Raw genomic sequence first — 27,560 nt, 5'->3', positions numbered from 1 at the left:
TGAATTGGTGAATAACAAGCTTTTAAACCATATGAGCCTCCTTGTTTCTTGTTCATGTAATGCTAACTGCATATATCATTTAACTGCCTCTAACTGATACCTGTTGGGAATTGTTGTTCTTCATACTCCACACCCATCCCAACGTGGTTTATGGGTTTTACTCCTGTGTTTCTTATACAGATTCTAAATTCCCCACACACACATTTAAGGCAATACACAACTTAGACCAAACTTATCTGAACAGTTGCATCTTATTCCACCACCCACCTAGACACCTCCTAGTTACACACATTCCAGGTATACATAGAACCAGATCAAGAGGACGTGCTTTCTCTTACATCACTCCTAAAGCATGAAATGGCCTCCCACTCCACATAAGAGTCTCCTCAGCTCTTCTTTAGATTTCACAAGAAGCTTAAGACCATGGGGCATATTATCAAGGACCGGTTTTAAAATTATCGCCGTTTTATCATCAGGAAACTGCCGATAAAATGGCGATAATGGGCTTGATAATACGCCCTTGTTAATTCCCATAGAAGCCCATGTTCTTGTATTAACATGGGCTTCTACGGGAATTAACAAGGGCGTATTATCAAGCCCATTATCACCATTTTATCGGCAGTATCCTGCCGATAAAACAGCGATAACTTTAACACTGGTCCTTGATAATATGCCCCCTGGCTTTTCAATGAACCAACCTACCATAGATGAGGCACTCACACCTGCTCAGAGCTAAGATACTCTTGCGGGTGATAGTGAGCTTAATAAATATACATAACATAATGTAATATTAACATAAGTTCCAAAGTGGTTTAGATTTAATGTCAAATTTCCAATATTAGACCTCCTAACCTGGCATGCAAGCCATGTAAGTCTCAGTTGAAAGTGCAGTATAGAAACTAAATTCAAATGTGCATTTGTTAGTTTACCTTTGTTAGTTTAACAGAAGTTGTTGGCCTGATGTAAACTCTATTTAATGGGTCCACCGTGCACCAAACAACTCATGTATATCTGTTGTGAACACAAAAGTCTAAAAGGGCATATCGCATATAAATACACAATCGTAAGATAGTTGCGGCTTAGGGAGCATAAACAATAGAACAGTAAACCGCATCTTGATAAGACACGTGTTTTAGGTCTCCAAGTAATTCCTTTAATTTCCCTGCTCTTGGAATCATCAGCACCTTCCCCCAACCTCCTGTAACAGTAATTCTGGGTTGGGGAAATGTGAAGGTTACTCTGGGCCACTGTAAAGATGGCTGTACTGCTATGTCCTTCACTAATGTGGACATAGGGCGCATGCAGCACGCTCCAAATTTGAAAGTGCAAGAAGTAACCTCAAAGAAAAATATGTTGGTTGATCTGTGGCACCCTGAGGAAGCCATCAGACACAAATGGGTCCCACTCATTGGTATAGAGACAAGGCAAGTACTGCACAAGCATCTCAAATGTTATGTTATGTTATGTTATAGTACGCTTATATAGCGCATGGCTACCCCAACAACGAGGCGTCCCAGCGCTTGCAGACAAGCCCAATTACATAACAACCGGAGGGTTGCGGCAGAGTATCTGCTCACCAAGGAACCTAAATGGAGGAAAACAGCCAGGTTTTAACGTGTTTTCGAAAATGTAGGTGGTTGGTAATAGAGCGCACACCTAACGGGATAGAGTTCCAGAGTTTTGGGGCCAGGAACTTAAAAGATCGGCCTCCAGCTCTGCACCTCCGGATCTTGATGGTACAAGCAAGGGAAAGGTCCGCAGAGCGGAGGGCACGCGGCGGAACATAAAAGGAACAAATTCCTTGCAAGATTTGGGGGCCTAAACAATGCAACATTCTATGGATAACACATAAGGTTTTAAATTGAATGCGCTGTTTGACGGGCAACCAATGGAGTCTACGTAGAACCTGAGAAGTGTGGCAGCGTTTCGGCAGACCGAACAAAGTACGGGCTGCAGCCTTCTGAGCTCTTCGTAGTCTATTAACGACTGTCAGATTGGACCCAAGCATAAGAACATTACAGTAGTCTAGATGGGATAAGACCATAGCTTGGACAATTGTCTGTCGGTTGGAAGGTTCAAAGAAGCCGAGAATAGGTTTCAAAGAGCGAAGGCGACCATAACAGGTACCAGCTACTCTTTTCGTGTGGGAATCCAGGGTGAGTGCGTCATCTAAAATCACGCCCAAATTTTTTACTTCCCTCTTGGGCGTAGGAGGGGAGCCCAATGTAGGGGGCCACCACCGCTCATCCCACTTTTGAGTGTCAGTGCCAATAAGGAGGACTTCAGTCTTAGATGAATTCAACTGAAGGCAGTTCTCTGTTAGCCAGCTGGAAATGGCCAGGATGTCCTCTTGAAATTTGGCTTGATCTCCCACAGTGTCGTTAGAAAAGGTAAAAATCAGTTGCGTATCATCCGCATAGGATATTAATTTGATGTTACGTTCCCTGGCCAGTGTCGCCAAGGGGCGGACATACACATTAAACAGCGTGGGGCTGAGGGCAGAGCCCTGTGGGACACCGCAGCCTAATGGAAAACTGCTGGATGAGTACGGGGCAGCATGAACCTGGAAGGAACGGTCGGATAGAAATGACACGAACCAGTCCAGAGCTTCATCTCTGACACCTATCTCCCACAGTCTCCTAAGTAGGATCCCATGGGAGACGGTGTCAAATGCCGCACTCAAATCCAGCAGCACCACAGCTGAGGTGCTACCCATGTCCTGTGCCACCCTTAGATGTTCCGTAACGGCCAGTAAGGCCGACTCCGTGCTATGTTTGGCACGGAATCCGTTCTGAGACTCCTCCAAGATCCCATTAGTCTACAAGAAACCCGTCAAGATGGAATTTACATGTGCCTCCGTCACTTTGGCCAAGTACGGAAGCAAGGAGATAGGCCGGAAACTTTCTGGCTTGGAAGAGTCCAGGGTGGGTTTTTTTTAACAGGGGGACCACCTTGGCATGTTTCCAAGATTTCGGGATAGTGGCTGACTGCAATGATTTGTTAATCAATTCCCGCCCTTCCGTCATGATGGAATCCTGAAACAGTCTAAACATCTCTGGTTTGACAGGATCTTCCGGGGACCCCGACTTGATTCTTAAAGTCAAGAGTTCCATATCTGTCTGGGAGATGAGTGGAAGAGTTAGGAGGGAATAAGGAAGATCTGGTGGGTCTATAACAGATCTGTAAGTCATAGACAGGCCTCCAGAATTAAATGTATTATAAATCCCTTGAACTTTGTTGATAAAAAAGCGAGCCAGCTCTTCACATTGCAAGTCAGACACTATGATGTTATTAGTCCCCACAGGTGATTTAGCAAGCTCCTTCACTAGCGCGAAGATAGTTTTAGCGCGGTTAGTGCTGGCATTGATCAGATCAGTATAATAGCAGCCTTGGTCTTTTTTATAAGCCTATGATAGGCTTTAGTGGCAATTCTAAAATTACATTTGGCTACAGAGTCATACGATCGCCTCCAGATACGCTCAAGTACCTTACACTGCTTTTTTTTAATTGCAAGCGCCTCACAGTACCATAAATGGGACTGTTTGCGCTTAGGTCTTGACATTTTCCTAGGTATAAAATGATCCAAGGACTCATTGATCCATTCTCTATAGACCAGATCAGCCTCATCCAAGTTAACAGGCCAATCTGGCCGGGAGTTTATTAGTCTAGCCTCAAACAGGGCCCCATCAAGTTTTTGCCATGCGCGTCTCCAGAAAGGAGGAGGAGGCTTTCCCCCGGAATTGGCTGGAATCTTAACAGAGATCTGCACCAGGAAATGATCCGTCCAGCTAAGAGGACTGGGGGTGGAGACTAGAATTCCCTGGATGTTTGAAAACACCGGGTCCAATAGGTGGCCTGCTAAATGGGAAGGCCCTACAACCAGCTGACATAATTGGCAGGCTTCCAGATCCCCTAGAAACTTAAGTATAGCCGGGGAGTCACAAGACTCCAAATGTAGGTTGAGATCCCCCAGTACACTAAAGTTAGCTGACTGCAAGATAAGGGCAGAGACATTCAAAACCAATGACTCCTGGAAAGCACTCGCTGGCCCAGGAGGGCGGTAAATCAGCAACCCAGTAAAAGTGAAGGTGTCTGAGACCTTTAACTTATAAAGAGCGCTTTCACAGTTGGCTATCCCTGCTGGGGAAAGAGTGCAAGAATAGATGGCTTTAAAAATCACCGCCAGTCCCCCTCCCCTACCCTTAGATCTATTCTGAGTTTGAATAAGATAGTTAGGAGGGAGGACTAACGCTGGGATAGCCAATGCGTCATTAGTTAGCCACGTCTCTGTTAAAACTAGCAAGTCAGGAGAATAGTCCATAAGAAGCTCATGAATATCCTCATGATGTTTAACAAGGGACCTACAATTGAGGCTTAATATCTGTAGGCTCGCAATAGTTTTTTTCTCAACAGCAGGGGCCGGTGGAGTAGAGACAACCTCCGTGGCCTCAAAGCTGCAATGCTCACACTGCAGATAATGTGAGCCGGGGTGCCATGAGTGGGCCGCACAGGCCGTTTGACATCGAAGAGCAAGTAGCTCCTCACGAGCATACGGGCCCATGCCAACAGACTAAACAACCAGGGGTCCTGGCCACTGGCGACGGACCAGCGCGGACGGTATATGGTATACGGTGTATGGTTTTAGCACAATTTGAAATCTGGTCTGGCCTCGGTAGGACAGATTCAGTCTAAGGCTAGATGAGAGAAGAGAGTAAATACCACTGGCCTAGGCAAGGTAGATAACCTCTCTGGAAGGGGAGAAGAGAAAAGCAGGACTGGCCTGAGAAGAACTGTTAAAGTCTCAGAAAAAGTAGGACGGCTTGGGTAGGATTGCAGAAGTCTCTGACAATGCCTGACTTATTTGGGAAGTCATAATTCACTGACTGGAAGGAGATAAGTGAGAAGAAGGAGGGGCTATCAAACTTCTTTTTCCTTTCCTTTCCTTTCCTCCGGTATTTCCTCACTTACTATTTTGTCCTTGCTTGCCCTCGCTCTTTTCCATTCTTTCATTTTGTCTTTAAGGAGCTGTTTCCATAAAACAGCTGAGTAAGTATCACTTTACCTTGCAACTGCTGATTTTGCTATCTCCTTGGTAGACCTCTTTGGCAGAGAATTGTTTGTGATGCGGGAATGTTAAAAGGGGGTGTTTTTTAAAAACATTAAATAGACAGGGGGCTCCAGAGAGCCGGAGGAAAGATGGCAGTTTGATTACAGTGAGCTCTGGCGACCCGCCATGTAAATAGCTCAAAAAAATGCCACAACCCAGAGACAACTATGCACTGTTAGGTGCCCCTCTGGGATCTCTATGGTCCAATGTAGACTCTCTTGGGGAATGTTGGGGCTAATTCCAGCTGCAGGAGTAAGGTGGTCTAGCTGGCGGGTGTAGGTATCCAAAATATAGAGCTGCCAAGCTTTGGGGTTGCCACGACCTGTACTTGACACACGTAGGCACAGGGGCCCTGCAGCACAGTGAGGTACCTGGGAAGAGGTAGGCCCATGGCGTGTGGACTTCAGGACAGTGTAGTGCCTGCAAGAGGCATCATCAGAGGCAAGAACCTGGTTATCGGAGATGCAGGGCACAGATGAGTGAGCTCGCTGGGGCTGGTTGATGCCTTTTACTACTGACAGGTGGCAGCGGATTGTCCCAGCTCGAAAGAAAGTTGGCCCCAGTGCCCAATTGGATCAACTGGCACTTCCACTTCTGGCCAGTCAGAGTCTGTGAGCCTGCGTAACCTTGAAGAGTATAGAACGTGCCCTGCCTTGACATCCAGGCACAGACTGTTGCGGCCGACGGGATTGCGCCTCAGTTCCTAACAGTCCCGCACCTGCAACTAGCAGCTGCGTGCATTAATACACTTGGGGACGCTGATGATCACTGAAACACCATGCTCCCCCCCTGGACCGAGGGCTTGACTACTCTGCGCCCTGCCTCGGGAGGCTTTGTGCTGCAGGGACACTTCAACTGCAACCAGCTGGGTCTCGCAATCCAGGTCTGATTGCCTGGTGTGGTCCCCCGCCTATAAGGGGCCTCTAGTTTGTTACTCACCTAGTGTCATATTTAATACTGTTCCACCTCAGAGATCGCATGAGCGCGCATTCCAAGATGGCCGCATTGTGTTATTTCTCCCTCGAAGCCTGCATTATCGATGAGCTTTTACCTCGTTAAGGCATACCTGGACAGCACTGGAGTGTCCCTTCTGCCACTTTGTGGCCAGCACCTGAACAAAGTGTTTTTTGTGGCTCTGGTGGCAGGTACAGGTTTTTCCTGTGGTGCAGTCTTCCTGCACTGAGTCGACCTGGGTGGAGCTGCTGAAACTTCCTGTCAGGTGGGCGGAGACTCTTTCAGGAAAGGTCGTGGTAGAGGCCTATTCACACCCACAGCTGGCAATAGCTGCTGCACTGTTGCAATTCTGGTTATTGTTTTCACTATTTAATTTTCTGTGCCTTTAAAACGTGTTTTTGATGCTGTTTTCATATCTTACTGGCTAAAATTGGAATATGGAAGGTAAGAATTTAAATGCAATATCTAACAAACGCTAGCAAACAATTTGTCCTCCACCAGTAAAGCCTAAAATTGTGGATCCTAATGAAATTAACAACTTTATTAAATGAGTTACAAGCAGCATGTTTCAATACTGATAACATTGTTTCTGAAATTAAAAATAGTCGCAAAGCTATGGCTGGCCTCTCAATGAAAGTCTCTGACAACACAATAAAATTGACAGTGTATTGCCCTTCACTGGGAAAATTGTGCCAATGAATGCCTTATTACTTGAGTTAGAAAACCGCTACAGGCAATATAACTTGCACATTTTTAATTTGCCAGAAGGAGTTGAAGGCAGTGATTGTAGGCAATACTTGGAATCCTTGATACATGGTCTTTTTTATAGTTAAAATCTTCGAAAGAGTTTTAAATCAATAAGGCTCACAGAATTCCTTCACATCGTAACCCAAGCCATGTTAAGCCACGTCAGGTGATTTTTAAAGTCTTGCCTCACCATCATTTGGTTTTGATCTGGAAAGCAGCAAGAGAGATCCAAACTCTAATGGTTAATGGAAATAACATTTTTATACATCAAGACTTCGCCAAAGAGACTGTTAAAATTTGCAAAGATGTTGCTGAACTTAGACCTTGACTAAGAAGCTGTGGTTTTAAGTATATTTACAACAAGGGGTGGTGAGGGACAGAGTCTCTGAATTAAGCAGAATACTCTCACCCAGTCAAAAGATCAGGGCTAGATCCAACACCGTTTTTTAGCTCATTGCACCATCCCAGTTTCAGAACCTGGCTGTATGCAAATTAGTCTGTTCCTGTCCCAGTGCATGATGGGAACAGGGCAAACCAAACTACAAAAGCCAATTCTTACACTGGGAAGGAAACAAGCTTCCGGGGACCGGTTTCTGGCATTACAGCCGTCTTCGGCCCGGCGTGCTTGAATCCTGATGGTGCAATGAGCAAGGGACTCATGTCTGGGTATACCCTTCCACGCTTAGGGTGGACAAAAATATTTACAACAAGGGGTGGTGAGGGACAGAAGTGAAATGCCAGAAACCGGTCCCCGGAAGCTTGTTTCCTTCCCAGTGTAAGAATTGGCTTTTGTAGTCTGGTCTGCCCTGTTCCCATGATGCACTGGGCCAGGGAAAGACTAATTTGCATACAGCCAGGTTCTGAAACTGGGATGGTGCAATGAGCTAAAAAACGGTGTTGGATCTAGCCCTGATCTATTGACTGGGTGAGAGTATTCTGCTTAATTCAGAGACTCTGTCCATCACCACCCCTTGTTGTAAATATTTTTGTCCACCCTAAGCGTGGAAGGGTATACTCAGATGTGAGTCCCTTGCTCATTGCACCATCAGGATTCAAGCAAGCCGGGCCGAAGACGGCTGAAATGCCAGAAACCGGTCCCCGGAAGCTTGTTTCCTTCCCAGTGTAAGAATTGGCTTTTGTAGTCTGGTCTGCCCTGTTCCCATGATGCACTGGGCCAGGGACAGACTAATTTGCATACAGCCAGGTTCTGAAACTGGGATGGTGCAATGAGCTAAAAAACGGTGTTGGATCTAGCCCTGATCTATTGACTGGGTGAGAGTATTCTGCTTAATTCAGAGACTCTGTCCATCACCACCCCTTGTTGTAAATATTTTTGTCCACCCTACGCGTGGAAGGGTATACTCAGATGTGAGTCCCTTGCTCATTGCACCATCAGGATTCAAGCAAGCCGGGCCGAAGACGGCTGAAATGCCAGAAACCGGTCCCCGGAAGCTTGTTTCCTTCCCAGTGTAAGAATTGGCTTTTGTAGTCTGGTCTGCCCTGTTCCCATGATGCACTGGGCCAGGGACAGACTAATTTGCATACAGCCAGGTTCTGAAACTAGGATGGTGCAATGAGCTAAAAAACGGTGTTGGATCTAGCCCTGATCTATTGACTGGGTGAGAGTATTCTGCTTAATTCAGAGACTCTGTCCATCACCACCCCTTGTTGTAAATATTTTTGTCCACCCTAAGCGTGGAAGGGTATACTCAGATGTGAGTCCCTTGGTCATTGCACCATCAGGATTCAAGCAAGCCGGGCCGAAGACGGCTGAAATGCCAGAAACCGGTCCCCGGAAGCTTGTTTCCTTCCCAGTGTAATAATTGGCTTTTGTAGTCTGGTCTGCCCTGTTCCCATGATGCACTGGGCCAGGGACAGACTAATTTGCATACAGCCAGGTTCTGAAACTGGGATGGTGCAATGAGCTAAAAAACGGTGTTGGATCTAGCCCTGATCTATTGACTGGGTGAAAGTATTCTGCTTAATTCAGAGACTCTGTCCATCACCACCCCTTGTTGTAAATATTTTTGTCCACCCTAAGCGTGGAAGGGTATACTCAGATGTGAGTCCCTTGCTCATTGCACCATCAGGATTCAAGCAAGCCGGGCCGAAGACGGCTGAAATGCCAGAAACCGGTCCCCGGAAGCTTGTTTCCTTCCCAGTGTAAGAATTGGCTTTTGTAGTCTGGTCTGCCCTGTTCCCATGATGCACTGGGCCAGGGACAGACTAATTTGCATACAGCCAGGTTCTGAAACTGGGATGGTGCAATGAGCTAAAAAACGGTGTTGGATCTAGCCCTGATCTATTGACTGGGTGAGAGTATTCTGCTTAATTCAGAGACTCTGTCCATCACCACCCCTTGTTGTAAATATTTTTGTCCACCCTAAGCGTGGAAGGGTATACTCAGATGTGAGTCCCTTGCTCATTGCACCATCAGGATTCAAGCAAGCCAGGCTGAAGACGGCTGAAATGCCAGAAACCGGTCCCCGGAAGCTTGTTTCCTTCCCAGTGTAAGAATTGGCTTTTGTAGTCTGGTCTGCCCTGTTCCCATGATGCACTGGGCCAGGGACAGACTAATTTGCATACAGCCAGGTTCTGAAACTGGGATGGTGCAATGAGCTAAAAAACGGTGTTGGATCTAGCCCTGATCTATTGACTGGGTGAGAGTATTCTGCTTAATTCAGAGACTCTGTCCATCACCACCCCTTGTTGTAAATATTTTTGTCCACCCTAAGCGTGGAAGGGTATACTCAGATGTGAGTCCCTTGCTCATTGCACCATCAGGATTCAAGCAAGCCGGACCGAAGACGGCTGAAATGCCAGAAACCGGTCCCCGGAAGCTTGTTTCCTTCCCAGTGTAGGAATTGGCTTTTGTAGTCTGGTCTGCCCTGTTCCCATGATGCACTGGGCCAGGGACAGACTAATTTGCATACAGCCAGGTTCTGAAACTGGGATGGTGCAATGAGCTAAAAAACGGTGTTGGATCTAGCCCTGATCTATTGACTGGGTGAGAGTATTCTGCTTAATTCAGAGACTCTGTCCATCACCACCCCTTGTTGTAAATATTTTTGTCCACCCTAAGCGTGGAAGGGTATACTCAGATGTGAGTCCCTTGCTCATTGCACCATCAGGATTCAAGCAAGCCGGGCCGAAGACGGCTGAAATGCCAGAAACCGGTCCCCGGAAGCTTGTTTCCTTCCCAGTGTAGGAATTGGCTTTTGTAGTCTGGTCTGCCCTGTTCCCATGATGCACTGGGCCAGGGACAGACTAATTTGCATACAGCCAGGTTCTGAAACTGGGATGGTGCAATGAGCTAAAAAACGGTGTTGGATCTAGCCCTGATCTATTGACTGGGTGAGAGTATTCTGCTTAATTCAGAGACTCTGTCCATCACCACCCCTTTTTGTAAATATTTTTGTCCACCCTAAGCGTGGAAGGGTATACTCAGATGTGAGTCCCTTGCTCATTGCACCATCAGGATTCAAGCAAGCCGGGCCGAAGACGGCTGAAATGCCAGAAACCGGTCCCCGGAAGCTTGTTTCCTTCCCAGTGTAAGAATTGGCTTTTGTAGTCTGGTCTGCCCTGTTCCCATGATGCACTGGGCCAGGGACAGACTAATTTGCATACAGCCAGGTTCTGAAACTGGGATGGTGCAATGAGCTAAAAAACGGTGTTGGATCTAGCCCTGATCTATTGACTGGGTGAGAGTATTCTGCTTAATTCAGAGACTCTGTCCATCACCACCCCTTGTTGTAAATATTTTTGTCCACCCTAAGCGTGGAAGGGTATACTCAGATGTGAGTCCCTTGCTCATTGCACCATCAGGATTCAAGCAAGCCGGGCTGAAGACGGCTGAAATGCCAGAAACCGGTCCCCGGAAGCTTGTTTCCTTCCCAGTGTAAGAATTGGCTTTTGTAGTCTGGTCTGCCCTGTTCCCATGATGCACTGGGCCAGGGACAGACTAATTTGCATACAGCCAGGTTCTGAAACTGGGATGGTGCAATGAGCTAAAAAACGGTGTTGGATCTAGCCCTGATCTATTGACTGGGTGAGAGTATTCTGCTTAATTCAGAGACTCTGTCCATCACCACCCCTTGTTGTAAATATTTTTGTCCACCCTAAGCGTGGAAGGGTATACTCAGATGTGAGTCCTTTGCTCATTGCACCATCAGGATTCAAGCAAGCCGGGCCGAAGACGGCTGAAATGCCAGAAACTGGTCCCCGGAAGCTTGTTTCCTTCCCAGTGTAAGAATTGGCTTTTGTAGTCTGGTCTGCCCTGTTCCCATGATGCACTGGGCCAGGGACAGACTCATTTGCATACAGCCAGGTTCTGAAACTGGGATGGTGCAATGAGCTAAAAAACGGTGTTGGATCTAGCCCTGATCTATTGACTGGGTGAGAGTATTCTGCTTAATTCAGAGACTCTGTCCATCACCACCCCTTGTTGTAAATATTTTTGTCCACCCTAAGCGTGGAAGGGTATACTCAGATGTGAGTCCCTTGCTCATTGCACCATCAGGATTCAAGCAAGCCGGGCCGAAGACGGCTGAAATGCCAGAAACCGGTCCCCGGAAGCTTGTTTCCTTCCCAGTGTAAGAATTGGCTTTTGTAGTCTGGTCTGCCCTGTTCCCATGATGCACTGGGCCAGGGACAGACTAATTTGCATACAGCCAGGTTCTGAAACTGGGATGGTGCAATGAGCTAAAAAAAGGTGTTGGATCTAGCCCTGATCTATTGACTGGGTGAGAGTATTCTGCTTAATTCAGAGACTCTGTCCATCACCACCCCTTGTTGTAAATATTTTTGTCCACCCTAAGCGTGGAAGGGTATACTCAGATGTGAGTCCCTTGCTCATTGCACCATCAGGATTCAAGCAAGCCGGGCCGAAGACGGCTGAAATGCCAGAAACCGGTCCCCGGAAGCTTGTTTCCTTCCCAGTGTAAGAATTGGCTTTTGTAGTCTAGTCTGGTCTGCCCTGTTCCCATGATGCACTGGGCCAGGGACAGACTAATTTGCATACAGCCAGGTTCTGAAACTGGGATGGTGCAATGAGCTAAAAAACGGTGTTGGATCTAGCCCTGATCTATTGACTGGGTGAGAGTATTCTGCTTAATTCAGAGACTCTGTCCATCACCACCCCTTGTTGTAAATATTTTTGTCCACCCTAAGCGTGGAAGGGTATACTCAGATGTGAGTCCCTTGCTCATTGCACCATCAGGATTCAAGCAAGCCGGGCCGAAGACGGCTGAAATGCCAGAAACCGGTCCCCGGAAGCTTGTTTCCTTCCCAGTGTAAGAATTGGCTTTTGTAGTCTGGTCTGCCCTGTTCCCATGATGCACTGGGCCAGGGACAGACTAATTTGCATACAGCCAGGTTCTGAAACTGGGATGGTGCAATGAGCTAAAAAACGGTGTTGGATCTAGCCCTGATCTATTGACTGGGTGAGAGTATTCTGCTTAATTCAGAGACTCTGTCCATCACCACCCCTTGTTGTAAATATTTTTGTCCACCCTAAGCGTGGAAGGGTATACTCAGATGTGAGTCCCTTGCTCATTGCACCATCAGGATTCAAGCAAGCCGGGCCGAAGACGGCTGAAATGCCAGAAACCGGTCCCCGGAAGCTTGTTTCCTTCCCAGTGTAAGAATTGGCTTTTGTAGTCTGGTCTGCCCTGTTCCCATGTTGCACTGGGCCAGGGCCAGACTAATTTACATACAGCCAGGTTCTGAAACTGGGATGGTGCAATGAGCTAAAAAACGGTGTTGGATCTAGCCCTGATCTATTGACTGGGTGAGAGTATTCTGCTTAATTCAGAGACTCTGTCCATGACCACCCCTTGTTGTGAATATTTTTGTCCACCCTAAGCGTGGAAGGGTATACTCAGATGTGAGTCCCTTGCTCATTGCACCATCAGGATTCAAGCAAGCCGGGCCGAAGACGGCTGAAATGCCAGAAACCGGTCCCCGGAAGCTTGTTTCCTTCCCAGTGTAAGAATTGGCTTTTGTAGTCTGGTCTGCCCTGTTCCCATGATGCACTGGGCCAGGGACAGACTAATTTGCATACAGCCAGGTTCTGAAACTGGGATGGTGCAATGAGCTAAAAAACGGTGTTGGATCTAGCCCTGATCTATTGACTGGGTGAGAGTATTCTGCTTAATTCAGAGACTCTGTCCATCACCACCCCTTGTTGTAAATATTTTTGTCCACCCTAAGCGTGGAAGGGTATACTCAGATGTGAGTCCCTTGCTCATTGCACCATCAGGATTCAAGCAAGCCGGGCCGAAGACGGCTGAAATGCCAGAAACCGGTCCCCGGAAGCTTGTTTCCTTCCCAGTTTAAGAATTGGCTTTTGTAGTCTGGTCTGCCCTGTTCCCATGTTGCACTGGGCCAGGGACAGACTAATTTGCATACAGCCAGGTTCTGAAACTGGGATGGTGCAATGAGCTAAAAAACGGTGTTGGATCTAGCCCTGATCTATTGACTGGGTGAGAGTATTCTGCTTAATTCAGAGACTCTGTCCATGACCACCCCTTGTTGTAAATATTTTTGTCCACCCTAAGCGTGGAAGGGTATACTCAGATGTGAGTCCCTTGCTCATTGCACCATCAGGATTCAAGCAAGCCGGGCCGAAGACGGCTGAAATGCCAGAAACCGGTCCCCGGAAGCTTGTTTCCTTTCCAGTGTAAGAATTGGCTTTTGTAGTCTGGTCTGCCCTGTTCCCATGATGCACTGGGCCAGGGACAGACTAATTTGCAAACAGCCAGGTTCTGAAACTGGGATGGTGCAATGAGCTAAAAAACGGTGTTGGATCTAGCCCTGATCTATTGACTGGGTGAGAGTATTCTGCTTAATTCAGAGACTCTGTCCATCACCACCCCTTGTTGTAAATATTTTTGTCCACCCTAAGCGTGGAAGGGTATACTCAGATGTGAGTCCCTTGCTCATTGCACCATCAGGATTCAAGCAAGCCGGGCCGAAGACGGCTGAAATGCCAGAAACCGGTCCCCGGAAGCTTGTTTCCTTCCCAGTGTAAGAATTGGCTTTTGTAGTCTGGTCTGCCCTGTTCCCATGATGCACTGGGCCAGGGACAGACTAATTTGCATACAGCCAGGTTCTGAAACTGGGATGGTGCAATGAGCTAAAAAACGGTGTTGGATCTAGCCCTGATCTATTGACTGGGTGAGAGTATTCTGCTTAATTCAGAGACTCTGTCCATCACCACCCCTTGTTGTAAATATTTTTGTCCACCCTAAGCGTGGAAGGGTATACTCAGATGTGAGTCCCTTGCTCATTGCACCATCAGGATTCAAGCAAGCCGGGCCGAAGACGGCTGAAATGCCAGAAACCGGTCCCCGGAAGCTTGTTTCCTTCCCAGTGTAAGAATTGGCTTTTGTAGTCTGGTCTGCCCTGTTCCCATGATGCACTGGGCCAGGGACAGACTAATTTGCATACAGCCAGGTTCTGAAACTGGGATGGTGCAATGAGCTAAAAAACGGTGTTGGATCTAGCCCTGATCTATTGACTGGGTGAGAGTATTCTGCTTAATTCAGAGACTCTGTCCATCACCACCCCTTGTTGTAAATATTTTTGTCCACCCTAAGCGTGGAAGGGTATACTCAGATGTGAGTCCCTTGCTCATTGCACCATCAGGATTCAAGCAAGCCGGGCCGAAGACGGCTGAAATGCCAGAAACCGGTCCCCGGAAGCTTGTTTCCTTCCCAGTGTAAGAATTGGCTTTTGTAGTCTGGTCTGCCCTGTTCCCATGATGCACTGGGCCAGGGACAGACTAATTTGCATACAGCCAGGTTCTGAAACTGGGATGGTGCAATGAGATAAAAAACGGTGTTGGATCTAGCCCTGATCTATTGACTGGGTGAGAGTATTCTGCTTAATTCAGAGACTCTGTCCAACACCACCCCTTGTTGTAAGTGGTTTTAAGTATGGCATTTTTGATCCTTCCGTCATGAGAATTTGGAAAGATGGCATCTCTAAATCTTTTCATTGTCCTGAGGATCTTCGTGCATTTTTAGATCAACATCCTCTGCTCTCCATGGAAACAAATGACACTCCAACATGATTCCTACTTTCGACTGCCTTTTTATTGTAGCCTTTGTAATTATATCATTTGTAGGGGCTTTATTTAGGTAGGTCAATCTTGTATATGTGCTTGTGCGATTCTGATACTTTATTTATGTTTTTATGTTGGTGTTGTCTTTTTTATGTTTGTCCTTGTCTTTCCTTCTTCTCCTATTTCTTCCACCTGGAAGCCACTTTCTACTTCTTCAAGCCACATTTTTTCTTCCTTTGTTCTTTCTCTTTCTTCTGCTAACTATGGATGATAGTAACATAATTAAAGTTGTTTTGTTCAATATCAAAGGTTTAAGACATCCTATTAAATGTACTACAGTTTTAGATTATTTAGCCAGACATTAAGCAGACATTTGTTTACTCCAGAAAAACCCATATAGATGATACAGTTTTATCATTTATGAATAAACGCTGGGTTGGTCACATTATTTCCTCTCCTGCAATTACTAAAAAGAATGGTGTCGCTATCCTTTTTACAAAACAGCTAAATATTAAAATATTATCCACATTTTCAGATGCAGAAGGTCATTATATTATAGTGAAGGTTAAGGTTGATACTACTATTTTTCATTTAATTAATATTTACTGTCCAACAAATGATGATCCTAAATTTTGTTCTCTTTTTTTTTACTTCTGAAGTGATTAAATTAGATTCTGTTCCACTGATCATTGGTGGTGATTTTTATTTAATTTGTGACCCATTGTTGGATAGATGCTCTACAACCAAATATCGCCCTTCTAAGGCTTATTTTATATTTAAATAATGTTTTAAATCAACTAAATTGATATACATTTGGCGTTTACATCACCCAAAAGAGAAGCAGCTTACCTTTTTCTCTAACCCCCATAATTCTTATTGTCAAATTGATTATTTGTTAATTTCCCGCTCATTAATTAATTAATTTTCTGATCCTACAATTAATAATATTGATATTTCTGACCATGCTCCTATTTCAGGTATTATGCAACTTAACACAACTCAGCAACCCCACTCTCGATGGCGTCTGAATGGGAATATTGTTCTTGATGATAATAATAAATCCAAACTTTTGTCAGCATTACATGACTATTTCTCGTTTAACCCAGAAGGATCTACTTCTCTTGTAAATCGATGTGATTCATTTCATGCTTGTATCAGAGGAGCAACAATATCAATTATGGCAACGATAACAAAACCTTAAACAGTAAACTTCAAGAGTTTGATAAACAAATAGCAGAATATGAACGGCTCTTTATTTCATCTCATGATAATAAATACAAAATGCAATTGCAGAAACTACGATATTAGTTAAACTCCCTGCTTAGTAGAAAAGCGGGTATACAAATTTTGAATAAGAAGGGTAAATTTCATTTTAAAGCTAACAGATCTGGGCGTCTTTTGGCAAAATATTTGCGTATTAATGATAAAATGCAAATTAATGCATTAAATGGCTTAAATGGTAAAATAGCACTATCACACAAAGAAATGTTTAATGAATTTTTGATCTACTATTTAAATCTATACAGTAATGCATCAACCATAGATAAGGGTAATGTTGATAATCTCTTGCAATCCTATGGCCTACCCAAAATTACCCAATCAGTGAAGGAAAAATAGGAGATCTCCGATTTCAATGGATGAACTTAAATCTGCTCTTAAATCACTTAAGCTGGGTAAATCACCAGGGCCAGAGGGTCTACCTGCGGAATTTTATAAAGAATGCTCTCTTTATCTCCTGCCCAACTACTTAGATTATTTACTCACTTTAGTTTATCAAGTTCCACTTCAGGATACTTTACGGAAGCTTTGATAATAGTGCGTCCAAAACGTAATAAAGATCCCACTATGGTGTCAAATTACCGCCCTATTTCCTTAATTAATCAAGACTGCAAACTTTATGCGAACATTCTTGCAACCAGATTGACTGCTGTATTTGACTCTATTGTTCATATTGATCAAACTGGTTTCACGAAAAATAGGCATTCAGTTAATAATACTAGGTTATTATTTCATGCAATTGAAGCTGTGCCATCTTTATCCCTTCCTGCTGGGGTTTTAGCATTAGGTGCTGAAAATGTTTTTGACAAAGTAATTTGGCAGTATCTATTTAGTACTATCTGCTTATAATTTTGGCAATTCATTTATTCGTATGATTTTAGCCCTTTATTCTGGTCCATTGGCTAGACGTTTTACTAATGAGCAGCTCTCTAATAAATTTCCCCTTTTTAGAGGTACCCGCCAAGTTTGTCCCTCATCTCCTTTACTTTTTCTCCTTGCCATCAAACCCATACTCATTTCTATCAGACAATCCACAGAAATAGAAGGTATCTCTATTCATGAAGTTACTATAAAGATTTCCCCTTATGCAGATGATGTTTTATTATATATTAGTAATCCTGATACTTCCCACCTACCTTTATTAAAGATGGTTCAGCAATATTCTCAAGTTTCAGGTTCTACTTTAAACACAAATAAGACAGTTTTTTTCCCTTAAATATACACTGCACCCCGGATATGCTTCCCAATGCTGAAATAATATGGCAAAAAGAAAAATGTAAATATCTGGGGATCCTTTTCTCTCACACTATAAAACAACCAATTACTCTGAATTGTGACTCTGTTCTTAATACTATTAAAGACAAAATTCATAAGTGGTCGGCTTTACATTTATCTTGGTGGGGTAAGGTTGACTTTGTTAAAATGGTTATTGCTCCCAAAATATCTTATCTATTATCCATGTTACCTACCCAACTTCCACTTAAGTTTATAAATCTTTGGACACACTAATCTTCAAATTCATTTGGAATAATAAACCCCTTGTATATTGAAATGTAATGGTGGTTTTGGTATGCCAGACCTTTTTAATGATCATGAAACGTTTATATTAAAACAAAGTGCCTTTTGGTTCACCAACACAGATCTTAATAATGTTCCTTCATGACTTCCCATTGAAAGAAGTTTGGTATCACCTTTTCGCTTACTTGCTTTACTTTTTATGTCTGCTTCTAGTTCTTTATGGCAAAGGTCTGAAATATTGAAATCTACAAAATCAATTTTGCAGGATATAGATTCCCCATTTCAACCACCTATTTCTCGCTCCCTAACTATATCCTTATGGTACACTCCTATTATAAAGCTTAATTTGAACATACAATTTTGGAAGACTTGGATAAATGCAGGTATCATTTACTTAAAAGATATATATCATAATAACTCTTTGTTATCTTTTGAAGAACTGCAAAAAACATTTATTTTACCTAAAACAGATATTTCTAAATAAGAGTTCCTATGTAATTCTATCCTGGATTCATTTCCTAGAAATTTTCCAATGGGAAATGTATCTGATTTAGAAACATATATTCAAGCAACTCCCTTTTCATCTCATTCTGTGTCAATGTTTTATAAAAAATTGAATCATTTTGATAAATATAATATTCATTTTATGTCTTCTTTTTGGAATATTAAACTCAATCTTACTCTTTCTCAAGAATTATGGAAGAAAATTTGGATGGGCAATGGTTCAAGCTGGTTACCAGTATACATATATCAAACTAATGCTTTCATGTTATTCAATTGCTTATGGACTCCATTAGAAATGTTTAAAGCAAAACGACTAAATTCTCCCACTTGTTGGCACTGTAGTATAGCTCCAGGTTCACTTAAACATAGGCTTTTTTAATGCAATATTGTCTTTAAGTTTTGGAATCAGATTTGAATTGCTATTATAAAAATCTTTCATTTATCAGATAAACATTCATATAATTTGTTGATTTGTAAATCGGTATTACTCTCAACAAAACTGTCAGATTTTTATACTTAGGTCTTTAACTTCTTAATATTTGATGCCTCATTATTATAAATACATGCATGGTGTCATGGATAATTTTTACCAGCAAGGGAGCGGATTTGACTATTTTGGGTGTTGTTCATAATTCATCCACTTACCATTCGTTTTGGAATCCAATTGCTAACTAATATTGAATGATACTTTTAATTGCTTTATATATTATGTATCAAGTTCAGTTTGTTAGATGTTATCATATGGCTCCATTACGAAATATTTATTACTGATACATATTGCTCCCCCTCCCCTTTTGTTTTTATCATACTGCAATTTCTATCGTACCGATTTAATGTTCATCAAATGTAATATTGCAAGCGGAATATATTTTTTCATCAGTGCTCTTTTTTGTTTGGTCTATGCTTATTATAAACTCAATGAAAGTATTTTGAAAACCTCCTGTTCTTGTTCCTGGCCCTGCAACTGTCAGCGCATTTTGGCTGCTGACTTGTCTTAACCCTTGGTGGGATTGTTTTCAGATTGTAGGCCCAAGTGCAGTGGATGGAATTGTGTATGTTTGATGATGCTAGACCATTGTGACTGGTACAGATGTTAACAGACCCTTGAAATGTCTCACCACCTGGCTAGATAAAGGACACGATTGTCCACCCCCCACAAGACTCTAGCTGTTGGTTGATCGAGCTGAGGTGACTTTGATTGTTGGATTGCCCCATATCCTGTGATCCTGTGGTTCCCCACTGCAAAAAGTGTCTGGGAGAAGCTAAACACGCCAGAACTGGAGCGCTAAGTGAAATAATGGAAAAGAGCAATGTTGAAAACTGACCACTGGCAGGTGAAACTACACTTTGACAAGCAACAAACTGTGACACCTTTGAGGATCCTCAGGCGGCATCACCTGAAGTTGCTGAACAAAACATCAGAATGATCCTACGTCAGGTAACGGAGTGTTGGCACATGACAGATTCAAAATTGATACCCTTACCCTTTGATAGGTTCCATGAGTGTATTGATATGTAGGACATGAGACTCACCAAAGCAGTAGTGCATATATCTGATTTTATTAACACACACCAGTGAAGCAAAACCACCCTCTCCTCATTTACTTATGAACTTTAGGGCCGGAAAGCAAAGAATGATGATCTTGAAGGACGTTCAAGGCATAGTAACGTCATGATGTTAAGTGTGTCTGAATCCACACAAGTCAACAACATGGAACTCTTTGTGGAAAGATTGATCATTTTGCTCTTTGGCCGTAGTGCCTTCTCTGAGGTGTTTGTTGGCGAGAGGGCTCATGGCTCCTTGGCCCCGTCAGCTTCGGCAGAATCCGAGACCAATTATTGCTTATCTTCTAAACCACAAAGTACATAACCAGATACTTTGACTCAATAGGGAGAACCTGGGGTTGCAAGATGAGGGATTCTCCAACTTTTTCTATCCCAACTTTTCTCCTTTGGTGCAGAAAGTGAGGAAGTCCTTCTTAAAAATGAAGAAACAGCTGAAGGCCCGCTCAATCAGGTACTCTATGCTCTTTATTGCAAAGCTTCATGTGGTCGGAACCCAATGTTAAAACATTTTTTTCACTTAGCCTTCTCATGCTTTGGCATTTATCGAGATGCACCTGGGATGTGAGGGAGGTGACCCGTTCAGGCTCACGTAGTCTGGCTTCGATCAGAAGTACTCGCCTCCATGCCACATCAGCCCTTAGTGACAAAGATTGACCTGATTGTAGTGGCTGCTCCTGTTTCATGCTCAGTGAGATGAGAGTCTATTGTACATCTGTCACATCCTCTCCAGTGGAGAGTATGGCTGTCACTGACTAAGACTAGTATGCCAGTTTATTAGATTGAGGTTGTGCAGTTATGTTGCAATATTTCTTGCTGTCAAAGTAAGTGTACTTTTTTTCCTGAGTGGAGCTCAAAGCTGTGTTTACTGGTATTAGTGTCCTAAGCGTGATAAATGGCTAAATGGTGATTCACGTTATAATGACATTTAACAGTGTTGGGCTTTACCACACGTGTTGTCTGGCTCTTAGGCACCCCCATTCATTGAGCACATTGGGCCTATATTTTGGATAAATTACAGCTTTTAGTGGGATTTTGGTAACTTGCTAGCTACTGGGGTTGGCGTGGCCGGGTGGAGGTTGAGTTAGATGTTGTACTGTTTAGATTATTTCTGTTTGTTCTCTTTGTTTACCTACTGGTACAGCAATTATGTATCCCCATTGCATCTTCCTGACATCAGTTACACTACTTTATGCTATAGTACATATGTTCTAGCCCACAGGATGTGTTTTAGCATGTCCTGTTCGATCACAGTGATTTTGATTAGCTGGAATGTGTCAGGTATCAATAACCTGTGCAAGTGACAGCAACTGATAGCATATCTTAACAGTCATCACATGGATATTGCTATGCTAAAGTAAATGCATTGCTCAACTTTGAGCTCACCTGGATTTGCCACTTACTGGGGACCTCATCAATATTTTTCTTCACATTCAACATACCCTCAAGGAGTGATTATACTCATTAGGAGGTGTATGAATTTTCGCCTGGTGGCATTTATACCTGGTACCATGGGACGTGCTGCTTTAGGGTCAGGTGTTCTGAGTCACAAAGTGGTACCAGTTAATATTTATGGACCGAAAATCATTAATCCCAATTTCTTTGATGAGATATTATGTCTGGCTGGTGGATATATGAACTAGCCATTAAGTTGGGTGGCGACTTGGGTTCACAGTTAGATAGTACCTCATTGTTATTGCAGAACCCCACCAGAGCTGCTTCGGCTCGTTTTCATGGTATGTGGCTCTATGATATGCTGGATGCCTGGTGCAGGTTTCACCCGGATAGAGTTGAATTCATGTTCTTGTCACCCATGCACAATGTGTGCTCCCAGATAGATCTCTGTCTGCTGTCCCGACAGCTGATGTCTCAGGTAGCAATGGGATACTCCCTAGAACATTATTGGATCATTCACTGATTGATTTGAAGCTGGAGACCCCTTCAACTTCACCCCGTATCTCCCCTGGTCCATAAAGGGCTCTGAGTTGCAGGAGGGGGTGTTTCACCCGGAAGTGCGAAAAAATATTCTTTACTATTATAAAGTTAATGAAAAGTGTATTGGCGATATCTACTCTTTGGGAAGATTTTAAGGCACTAATTAGTGGAGGTGTATTTCTAAAAGGTTTTACATCCTGCTCTCACTGCACACCAGGTAGGAGGGGATTGAGGTATACTTTAAATGCTGGGAATCCTCCTATGCTTCTACCAAAGAGCCTGCTATCCTTGAACAGCTACAGGAGGCTCTGGTGGAGGTTCCAGAGTTGATGGAAAGGGAGGATCTGTACCTAGGCAAACAAGCTGGGACACGATTGTTTGGAGAGGAGGCTAGGCCAGGAAGGATGCAAGCTTGCATGGTCAAGTCAGATAGAGACCAGACTCAGATTGCACGTATAATCAATGGTGAGGTTGAAATCTCTGTTGCACCTGTGAACATTCTTGCTACATTTCAGAATTTCTGAGATTGTTTACACTCCATGGGAGGAGGAAGTACATTTATGAACATATCAGCATACATAGAGCAAGTGGATCACGTATGGGTGCAGTAAGTGGATAGTGAGTTGCTCAAGTCGCCACTATCCCTTGAGGATGTTAAAAGTGCTCCTGAGTGGAAAGGATCCTAGTGGTGATGGGCTCCCTACTGAGATCTGTAAAGCGCATATAGATTTGCTGGTGCTGCAACTGCTGGACTTATATAACTCTGCCATCCATAAAAGGGTACCTCCCGCTACCACAGTGGGGGCAGTGATTACTGTACTTCTTAAATCAGGTAGAGACCCCATTGTATGCTTTTTTTTATAGACTGTTTCTGCTTTTCAATATTGATAATAAAATACTGGCTAAAACTCTTGCACAGCATTTGCATCCTTAATTGCAGCTTTTTGTCTTACCTGAACATTTTAGTTCCATCCCCCAAAGGTGGATAACTTTCAAATTCATGTACATTGATGGCTCTTCAACAGAGAGTAGCTCTGCAGCAACCAATGATTGTGTTCTTTTTAGATGCTGAAAAGGCATTTGTTGTGTTGAAATGGCCCTTCATATGGATGTACTTTTGTGTCATTACCTAGGTTCCTACTTTTTGAAATTGATCTCTCTCCTATATAATTTTCCCACTGCCAGACAGAATAAATGGGCACTGCTCCAAAAGGATTACAATAGACAGGGGACACGACAGGGGTGACCACTGCCACCATTAATTTCCACTTTAGACATTGAGCCACTGGTTTGTTTTGGTAGAGACTTTCATCAGACCTCGGGTCTACGGATAGCAGGGAAATCTCATTTCATTATATGCAGATGATACAGTGCTGTATCTGAAGAATATGGAGAATAATTTGTCTTCGGTATTCAGGGAGGTTATCAGATTCTGCAGCTACTCAGGATTGCAGATAAATTGTGAAAAGTCAGGGGTTTTCCTCTTCACAGACTTCCTTATTGACCCAGTCTTGCAGTAGCCTCTCGGATGGTGCCTAAACTGCATCTGATATCTAGGCGTGTTTGTTATGTAAATGTACAGGAATTTATATAGCACAAATCACCAAGCGGTTTCTAAGCGCTTGCTTAGGGAACCTGTCCTGGTATTCCCCTGTGAGATAACCCCGGCAGGGTATCCGCAAAGTGAAAGCCAGGCATCCCGCCGCGAGGGGCCGTTGTGGAGATTAAGCAAGCTATTGCCCAGAGTCACAGAGTGTGAACCCGTGAATCGAGTAGGCACCGGAGCGAGAATTGTCGAGTCCATGGACATTTTAGGACTCAAGACCCCGCCGAGCCGGGAATTGAACCCTGGTCCTGGGCTGACCTCTGCTTCCAGGTCTGCCTCCTCTAACCAGTGAGCCACACTTCTCGAGCTGATTCGTGATAATTTTCGAGTTAGTGCTGGATCTCCTTCGTGGTAGCATTGATCATTCATTAAGATTTCCACTTCCCATGATGGGGAGGATCTTGCTCATTAAGGGGCAGATTTATGATGCCCTTGCGCCTCCTTGCGCCGCAATTGCGTCACTAAATGTGACGCAACGGCGGCGCAAACAATGCGCCATATTTACAACGTGACGCATCTAAGAGATGCGTCACGTTGGAAAGCTGTGCGCCATAAGGAGGCGTTCCTGCGCAGGGAGGGCGTTCCTGCGCAGGAACGCCTCCTAAAAGTGGCTGAGTGATATCTATGAGATTTCACTCAGTCACTTTCTACCTCAATTCCTTATGCCTGCTTGAAGCAGGCGTAAGGGTGACGCAACATGCATTGAATACGAGGCTCCTGTGCATTGCAGGAGTCATGTCGCACTTGCGACATGACTCCAGCAATGCGCCGCCCGTACGCCGAAAGATGCGTCACGCATCCTCACTGCCTTGCACCATGGTGCGCCGCATCATAAATGCAGCGCACCATGGGTGGCGGAGCAGTGTCGCACTGTGGCGCATGTTAACTGGCGCATCCCTGGGGATGCGCCAGTTAACATAAATCTGCCCCTAAAATGGTTGTGTTGCCACAATTTCTGTATCTTTTTATTAATGCTTTGATGTGCCTCCCTATGGATTACTTCCGCTTACTGTGGGAAGCATTTCTTAACTTAACTTGCAACAATGGGACAGCATCTTTACAGTAACTACTTAGCAGCCCAGACACGTTATTTGAAGTTCTGATTGCAACTCCGCTACGTGTTTGAGTTGAACATACAATAACATGCTCAGAGTCACTCCTTGGAACTATCTCCATTCAGCCAGTTACGGCAGTGAACACTGTAGACGTTCTCAGAATGACCCAGCGTGCTTGGTGGGGTCGTGCGGGCCCACTGGGACTTGTCATGCCTTACTCCCCACTAGTTCCCTGGTACACAACCTGCTTCTAACCCTCACGATGGAGAAGGGTATTGTGTAGGGGTGGGTGGAACTCGCTGATTTAAATGCCACAGAATTCCGCAGTTACATGAAAACTTTTCGAGATTTTTGGGAGTTTTGCCAATGGGTAGAAATGTGCATATCACGCTGCTAGCTCTGCAATTTTGCGCCAATAGTATGAGTAGCGCTGAAAAATTAGCATGAAAACACCACACAGTGTGCAAGAGCATGCAGTCGTTTGAGTTGATTTTGCTGTTGCTCTAGTAGAAAATCCAATTGAGCAGCTGCAAATCTACTCAAAAAGCAGCCCTCTCATTGCGACCACCCACGCTAGAAAATGGTGCTACGGGACGCCAAATGTCGCTCGCTTTCTCATTTCTGGGACTTTGTAGAGGAAAATTCCGCCATGCAGCGATTGGCAGAATTTGGCTGGTTTGGTTGCCACAATTCAACCGATTCTGTGGGTGGAATGAAACATTCTACCCAACTCTAGCACTGTGCTGCAATTACTCAAATTAGGAGTCCTGACTTTGGGTGATCTTTTTTGAGGGAGGGTCCTTCCTGTCTCTTCAGCCATTCAGGACCAAAGAAGGGAACTCATTGTTGTGCATTTTGCTCTATAACAGGCTACAGTCAGCAGTCCGCACAGCGTTCAGTAACTCCTCCCCACGGAGATCACTATATTGACTGTTTATATACAACGGCAGAAGCAGGCAAGCTAATTTGTTTTTTATATTCTGCACTCTGGGATGCTAGTCCTGCTCTTGTCTCCAGAGCCGGGCAGTGGTGGGAGGCAGACTTGGGTCAGAAAATATCCGACAAAATGTGAGCTTATTGCTGTTCACAAGTTAAGGATTCCCCATTTAATTTAATTACAAACATAAAATGATACGATTTAGGATACCAATGATGTTTATTATACTCCTGAAAAAAATGGTTAGCTTTCACAAGTAAGTGTGATGGGAGGCTCCCAAGTGCCTCATTCTTTCGCTTGGTTTGGGGTTGCCCCAGGGTTTGTCAATACTGAGGTGATCTACTCACTCTGTTGAATGAGATGGTGGGTTTACAGTTGTCCCCCTCACTGCAGTTCACCCTCTTGGAAGATAGCTCTGCAATAGATGGGACGATGCATAGATTCGTCTATGTGGCTCTCATCTTTGCCAACAGGTAAAATCACATTAGAATGGATGCCATCCGAATGACCTTCAACTGTCCGCTGGTTGGAGGACATGATAAACAGTAGTGAGTAAGTGGAAATGTGTGCTATGGAACTGCATCTAACTTCCCAGCACAGAGACTTCTTGGCACATTTCAGAGCTTACTTACTGCAAAGAACTGACGGTGAAGAGGAATATTTGTGATGGACTTTGTATTGATATATACACATATATGAGCTTAAGTTTTACTGTGCTTTACTATAATAGTCAAGTCAAATGATCTTTATTCGGATAAGAATATCCATAAAAGCACAATTCATCACCACCAAAATGAAATTTAAAAATACATCAAGTATTAACATATATATATACACATACCTTCCAATACAAGTTACACTGTTAAAACTTTAAAAAGTTGGATGGGCCTATAAAAACTAAAAACATTGGTAACAAAGTGCAAAATAACGCTTTAGATCAGTTATACGGTATATTACAGATAAAGTGCAAAAGTGAACAATAAATCAAACAATACCAGCAGCATTGATATCATTGTGCAAAATGGCATTTAAATGAATTGTACAAAGTCGCATATATAAGCACATATCTTTCAATACAAATTAAACTATTACAACTTTAAAATATTGGATGGGCCTATAAAAACTAGCAGCATTATTAACAAACTGTAAGATGACGCTTTAGATCAATTATACAATATATTGCAAATAAAGTGCAAAAATGAGCCATGAATCAAACGATACCAGCAGCATTAATATCATTGTGCAAAATGGCATTTAGGTCAGTTGTGCAAAGTCAGCAATATATTGACAGAATAAAATGCAATAATACGCAAACAGTCCTCAGGATACAAATGTAAATGAGCTAAGCCCCCCTTTATTTTAACCCTCTCAGTGTTGACTACATCGTCAACATGTTGATTATAGATGGTATTAATAATTGTCAGAAAGCGAGGATGGGAAGGGAATTGCTCTGGATGATATTACAGGGTTCATAAGGTGTTAAAATTCATTCACTCATGGAAGCGCGCGAACGTACCGCGGCTAGTAAAAACGTGCTTACGCGGAGGATCAGATCATCACTTCCCAATTTTAAAGTTACAAGGTAAGCTTGTTCAACATCAAAAATGATAGCCCATGCCTTGAAATAAGGGATTAGGTACTGTTTTGTATATTTTATATAATATTTACAAAAGAATAAAAAATGTAGGGCTGTTTGCTTGCTGCCAAAACCGCAGGGGCAGTTCATCTGATCAAGATTATTGTTATATCCTATCGGAAAGCAGAGTGAATATTTTATACTGCCATCCCTAAGGCGGTAAAGTAAGCTCCTTTTCCATCTTCCTATGCTTTTCCTAAGGTATTGCTGTGGCATGTAATTTTGGTTGCTTATTGTTTCCAATAGGGGCATGTATCCAATTATCGATGTTTTGTGGTGTTCAATAGTCTGTCTTTCTTTGAGATAGTGGTTATACAATGCCCCTCTGACAGATTTAATATTTATGCCTTCTGCTGTTGACGGGCGTGAAAATATATGCTCCAGCTTTATACTGGCTAAACTATCTTTTACTGCCATAAGACATGGTATGCTACCACCTTTGTCACATTTGAGACAATCAATAATTATTTCTCTAGTTAAGGTGGCAGCAGGATTCTGCCATAGTTTTATCCAAAATAAAGCTGGGCGAGACCTAATGAAGTCCTCCACATAATATAAATTCAGTTCCTTGTGGCATATGTAAGTTGGAGAGGAGATTTGAGCCCCAAGAATTTTTCTGCAGAACCTATTCTCCTCAACTTGGTTTCCTCGGCAG

Source organism: Lissotriton helveticus, chromosome 9, assembly GCF_964261635.1.
Source record: "Lissotriton helveticus chromosome 9, aLisHel1.1, whole genome shotgun sequence".
NCBI classification, from domain to species: domain Eukaryota; kingdom Metazoa; phylum Chordata; class Amphibia; order Caudata; family Salamandridae; genus Lissotriton; species Lissotriton helveticus.
Note: the sequence above shows the minus strand (reverse complement) of the source record.